The following is a 6331-nucleotide window of genomic DNA, read 5'->3' as shown; positions in this document are numbered from 1 at the left end:
GAACTGGAAGAGCTTGAAGGAGCTCGAGACCCCATATGTACAGCAATGCCAACCAACCAGAGCTTCCAGGGACTAAGCCACTACCCAAAGACTATACATGGACTGACCCTGGACTCTGACCTCGTAGGTAGCAATGAATATCCTAGTAAGAGCACCAGTGGAAGGGGAAGCCCTGGGTCCTGCTAAGACTGAACCCCCAGTGAACTAGACTGTTGGGGAGAGGGCAGCAATGGGGGGAGGGTTGGGAGGGGAACACCCATAAGGAAGGGGAGGGGGGAGGGGGATGTTTACCCGGAAACCGGGAAAGGGAATAACACTCGAAATGTATATAAGAAATACTCAAGTTAATAATAATAAAAAATTTAAAAAAAAAAACCACCTCAGACGCACTTGGAGCCTCCTAAGGAAGTCAGCTGCTGGGGTGGCTGACTTCATATGCATTATCATATCAGGATCTGCTTTTGCAAAGATTGCCCCATATGGAAAATCCAAAGAACTTGTTTTTAAATTACTATTCTCCATGATCAAAATTATATTTAAATTTCCATTTCAGAATATTTTGAGGTCAGTGATGAGCTTCAAAAAAATTACAAGAGAACCAAGGCTTCCTTTAAGAAGATGAGAATGAAGGTCAGTTTCCTTTGCTGCTTTTGAAACACTTCGTTGATTTTCATGTCAAAATATAACCTTAGAGGAGATGTCTAATAGTAAATTTCCAGGCAAAAAATGGACATTTGTTTTCGAGTTAAGAAGAAGAGAACATGTACCCTTGACACATGTGAGGCAGTGAGACAATTTACTGTGTACAGTAGAACACACATGTCACTGGGTTTTAAGCAATAAGTGAAGTATCTTGTAGAGTGACTCCCTTTAGAGCAGAGATGTTGACTTATTGACAGGTGGGTCCTTTTAAATATTAGACAATTATAGAAAACATTGAGGGAGGTCAAGCCCAACTTATTTCTACCTCACACTTGTGACTTCTGGCCTGGTTCAAGATCAATATCCTAACATCTTGGACTCCTTATCAAACACATTTGACCTAATTCCCCATTGAGTTAAGAGTGTCCTTGCATAGTGCTTCAAAAGAAGTCACCTACGCAAAATACATTCTCAGCTTGACGTTTCCTCTGTTGAAATGCTCTCCCCAGCTCATTTCTGAGTTTAGGAATGCTGCCGCCTTCCCATCTGAGCAGCAGCTTGCATGTGAATTATTTGTAACTATGGTTGGACCACAAATCGCATCTTCTCTTCTCTGACCTCAATAGACTGAGCTACGGTCATGCAGTTGGCAATATTTTTGCTATGTTGTTTCCTTCCATTTCCTTGGTGCAATACTCATTCGAAACTTACTCCCTTGTACACTGTTAAAAAATTAAAATATGGCGTCTGCCACAATACGCTCTTTGTTAAGCAACATTGAACTTGATACGAGTTTTATGTGTATTAAATCCTTGACTTTCTCTGGACATTTAGGCCTTGTAACTATCAATTACTCCTGTTGTCATACTTCATTGTTTTATTTATTACAGTGTTTTTGTAGCCTATAAAAAATGCATGGCAGACTGGTATGTTAAAATTTTTCACATAGCCATTTGTTTAAACTTTTTATTTGTCTTTGTGAATTTCATATCATGCACCCCAATCCCACTCATTTCCACCTCTCTTCATATCTGCCTTCCACCATTTCAACCCACCCTGGACAGAGAAAAGAAATTTCACTGTAGAAGTTGTAGTATGTCATGGTATGTCCTACAATATACCCTTTTTTTCACACATCTTTTCTTGAAAATGTTCATTTAACTGAGTTTTGGTTTGATACAAGGCTTCTAGATTTTGCTACTCTATCAAATACTGGACCTCACTGGGACTCCTCTCAGATATATTGTTGTTACCTTGTGTCATGGAGATCCCGTAGTTTTGGATATGTAGGACCAGCCCCTTCATTCACTCCAGCAGTTCATTGATGGGATAGATGTTGGGATGGCTCTATGGCTTTCATACCCTCAGGATATTGCAATCCCCAGATCCAGGGCTAGCTTACTGTGCTGCCCAGGTAAGGGCAGGGCCTGTTCTCCCAAGTGCTGCAGCAGGTAAAGGGCAAGACCACCTCTCCTACTCTCATGACCCCATAACCAGCTTTCCTACCTGCAAAGTAGCAATGGGGCAAGGGTGGAGGAAGGCATCTCTCCCGTGCCCACACTGTCACACAGCAGACAAGGTGTGGGGCCAGCTTTCCCATGCTCACACCCTCAGGACTAGCTTGCCCACCTACCCTACCCTTACCATCAGGGTCAGTTTTAGCGTGCTGCCCAAGTGAGGGACAGGGACAGCTCTCCTGTTCTCATGAACCCTTTGGGGCCAACTCTCCGACCCACCAACAGTGACTAGGGCAAAAGGGATAGGAGGGGGATCTTTCCCTCACCATTGCCACTGCACATCAGACAACAGGCACGGTCTGTTCTCCCACACTCATATCCCCAGGCCTGGCTCACCTGAAGTCCCATATCCAGGGCTAGCTCTACTGTGCTGCCCAGGCAAGGTACAGGGCCCGCTCTCCTAAGTGCTGCAGCTGGTGAAGGGAGTAGGGCCAGCTCTTTTGTTCTCATGACTCAGGACCAAGTCTCCCTGCCTGCTACAGGTGGTAAGGTGGTGAGGAGGATACCTCTCCTTTATCCAAAACACCAAAAGGGAGATGATTGTTAGGGCCATCTGTCAAATGCTGCAACTCCCACAATGCATAGGGCCACTCCTGTGAGTATACTGCAGTTGGCTAGGGACGGAGTCAACTCTCCTACTTTCACGCTCCCAGGGCCAGTTCTCTCACAATGCCCAGGTGAGGGGTGGGGCCAGTTCTGAGCAGTCCATAACATCAACATGTCACCAGGTGACAACCAAACCTGTTGAAATCCACACCTTGCTTTGGTGGTAATAACCCCTGCTGCTGCAGGGCCATGCAGACCAGCCCTGGCCCCCTAGTAGCAGCATGCCAGGGACCCCACCATGGTCCCAAGTGGTCTCAACCAGCTACTCGTAACAGGCTGATCCTCACTACTTTTAAATCTCCAGTCCTGCCTCTCTTCATTGTGACCACGTCCTTCAGTTTCTCTCTTCCATTTCTGCACCACTGACTTGTGCCTCTTAGTGGTGTCCAGGGTATCTGAGTGTCTGGGATCATCTCAGGAGTGGTCTCGGGAGTTCTATGCCCTCTTGTGCATTATGGCACAGGGGGAAGTCATCTCAGGCACGGTCTACCCATCCATCACCACCCCCTCAGGCATGTGCAGCACCAGACTAATATTCCAGGGAATATTAGGCCATGAATCATTCAGATGTCCCTGGGTCAGAAAACTGAGTGTAGACATAGCCTCTCTCCTCTTTGTCACCTACTGACACACATGTGACACAGCAGCCACACCTGCAATGCTTCTAGGGGCAGGTCACATGACCATTCTATCAATTACTTCAAAGCCATAATCCAAAATATTAGTAGTCCAAAGTATTCAACATTAGGTTGAATTTAACGTCACAATTTTGATATTTCATCAATCCAAAAGACATCACAATTTATTTTTATGCATTATTAGATAAAAATTCTTAAGCATAAAACTTAAAATTTTCATTCAATGGGATGTTAGGAAGAATTTTGAAGATTTGCCCATGGCCATGTGTAAAGTGAGGGAAATGAAGCATAAAGGTGAATCGTGCATTGCTCATAATGGGTTTTAAAGAAATTGAATAATTTCATTAATTTTCAAGGCTTGTTCTTATCTTCTTTAATAGTTTCATGCTAATAACAGTCCATTTTTTATCTCACAGGTGAGGATCTTCAGGCCAGCATAGTGTAGTAGAGATTCTCTTCCACAGTTCCCTACTTTCCCAGAGCAAAATGAGTCATAAAAGATTGATAAATCCTCTGGGGGCACCTGCAGCTTACAATGATGAGGTTGCTTGTTGTATTGACAGCAACTAATGCTTGTCTTCTGTATTTTTGTCCCTTGAGCCCAAGTGGCATGCTACTCCTGCTGGACTTGCCTCTGGTTTGTGTCACAAATCTGTTCACAAACCAAAGACCCAGGAACAAAGGAGATGAATCAAATGTGACATTTCAGACGACCTGCTGAGTTTTTCTGAGCCCCGAAGACAAATCTCTAAAAAGAGGATTACCTATTCTTTATCTCCCACTGTAGTTTCCCATGGTTTCCTAATAAATTCAGTGGTTTTGAGCAGAGGCTATTCAAAGCAGTTGACAGTTTAGTAATAAAAAAACGTTCATCTATTTTTATATTTTTAAAGGCCTTCTCCCATCTAAATGTTTTCACTATTTCTTGGCTCACGAGCATAAAATTAAAACATGACTCATAAGAGAAAAGAGGCCTTTGTATAGGTTGCATCATGTGGATGGCTCTGATGGAGGATGAATCTGGCTACATAAAGTGTGTCAGTCAATGGATCTGGCAGAGAGGGAATGACTGAACTGATTAGTCACCAAGTGTGAAAGCTTCTAGGTCCGATGAGCAATCTCTATTTCACTTGTATTATCCTGACTTCCTTCCAAATAGCTGTATTTTTCAATGATGAAATGATCATGCACTTTTAGAGTCATTGGGAGGTCTCAGATGTCTCAATCTCTTCTTTAAAAATAAATATAATAATAAAATTCCTACCTACCTAAAACATCTTGGTTCAAGGTCATACAAAACTTCTACAGTTTTGTATCGGATGAATAATGTTTCCTGTCTCTGTGTCTAACACTGCTTTTTCTCAACCCCTTTCTGAAATATAAGACCTCATGCAAGCTAAGAAAGTGTCCCAAGACTGAACTATGATCCTATACTCCATTCTCTCTCTAAAGATAAATATGCAAGGTAGTAGAAAGTCTTGTTATATTTAGAAATATATTTATTTGACAAAAATGGTGAAGAAACTCAAAGGTTAATTTGTATTGTTTTTCAAGATATTTACATTTACTTTTTAAAAATAATTAAGTTGTGATATAATTACAACTCTTCTCCCTTCCTTCCCACTCTTCAAACCCTCCATATATACCTTTTCATTCTTCTTCAAATCCATACCCTCTTTTGCACTAAGGTAAGGGTCATTGCATAAAGATATATATATTCCTAAATGAATTGTTCAGGCCATATGTTACTTGTATATATGTTTGCAGAGCTGACATTTTGGAATGGGCATGTCAATTGGCATTATATTCTCTGAGGAAGAACCTCCTTCACTCTCAGAGAGTTACACACTCTCCACAAGTTGCCCATAGTTCTTTGTGAGGGTTCAGCCATGTGGTTTTCCTCATCGACTTTGCCGTGTCTCTTGGGGTCATCTTTGTTCAGCTCATCCTTGTACAGTTTCTGATAGTACTAGAAAACACATCTTACAGCAAACTCCCTGATCTCCTGACTCCTACAGTCTTTCTATCATCTCTTCTACAGTGTTCCCTGAGCCTTGGGTGAGGGAGAGCTTTATAGAGGCATCCACTGGGACTGATCTTGACAACTTGCATTTTGATTGGTTGAGGCTTTTGTGTAATGATCTCCATCTATTGCAAAAAGAGGTTTCTTTGATGAGAAGGGGAAACAGCACTTCCCTCTGAGTATAAGCACAAAATATTTACAGATTAATTTTTGGAATTGTGATGGTTTAGTAGATTAATAGTTGTAGATTCTTCTCCAGTTACCATGGCAACACTGACACTGAGTAGTTAGCTGGGTTTCCTGTACCAAGTAGAGTTTCCCTCTTGTTGATCAGTCTTAAGTCCAATTTGAGAGCTGTTGATTACCACAGATTTATGCATGCCACTTTGTGGCCCAGGATTATGATGCTATGCTAGTCACTGATGTGGTTCATAGGGATCATAGAAGGGAGCACTGTTGGTTCTCTCCCTCCTTTGGAAGCTTGCATGGTACCTTCTTGTACCATAAAAGCAAGTCCTCAGGGTGGAGGTATTCAAGACAGTTCTAGATCAGTAGTCTCAAGACCTTCTTTTCAAGATGCATGGTATCATCAGCAATAGTAACCTTCCTTCCATCTCTGTGGGAGTTAACCATAGATAATAGCAACTGGTTTTGTGTTTTAGGAGTCTCTTAGGCAGCGCTGGGACCAACAACTCCAAAATGGCTTCTCTTGTCTGGTATTGGTGATTTTGTTAAATGGCTTTTGGTTCTTTGAGGGAGCACCATCAGATGAGAATATATTTATATTATATTACATATATTAAATATATACAGAGCCATGTGTATTATAGGCATTTCTTTTTAGTTACATAGTTAATAATATGATTCCTCTGGCCTTTTCAGACATCCTTATCATTATTTTATCC

General features: G+C 41.9%; 1 non-coding gene across 1 annotated transcript; it reads right to left on the bottom strand.

The window, feature by feature from the left end:
• Positions 1-3308: 3308 nt before the first annotated feature.
• Positions 3309-3440, bottom strand: LOC116885042. The gene has a single exon (XR_004385928.1). It is a non-coding gene; the product is annotated as a small nucleolar RNA SNORA17 (small nucleolar RNA).
• Positions 3441-6331: the final 2891 nt, after the last annotated feature.

This window comes from Rattus rattus, chromosome 15 (assembly GCF_011064425.1).
Source record: "Rattus rattus isolate New Zealand chromosome 15, Rrattus_CSIRO_v1, whole genome shotgun sequence".
Classification (NCBI taxonomy): domain Eukaryota; kingdom Metazoa; phylum Chordata; class Mammalia; order Rodentia; family Muridae; genus Rattus; species Rattus rattus.
Note: the sequence above shows the minus strand (reverse complement) of the source record. Positions and strands in the feature narration are given on the sequence as shown.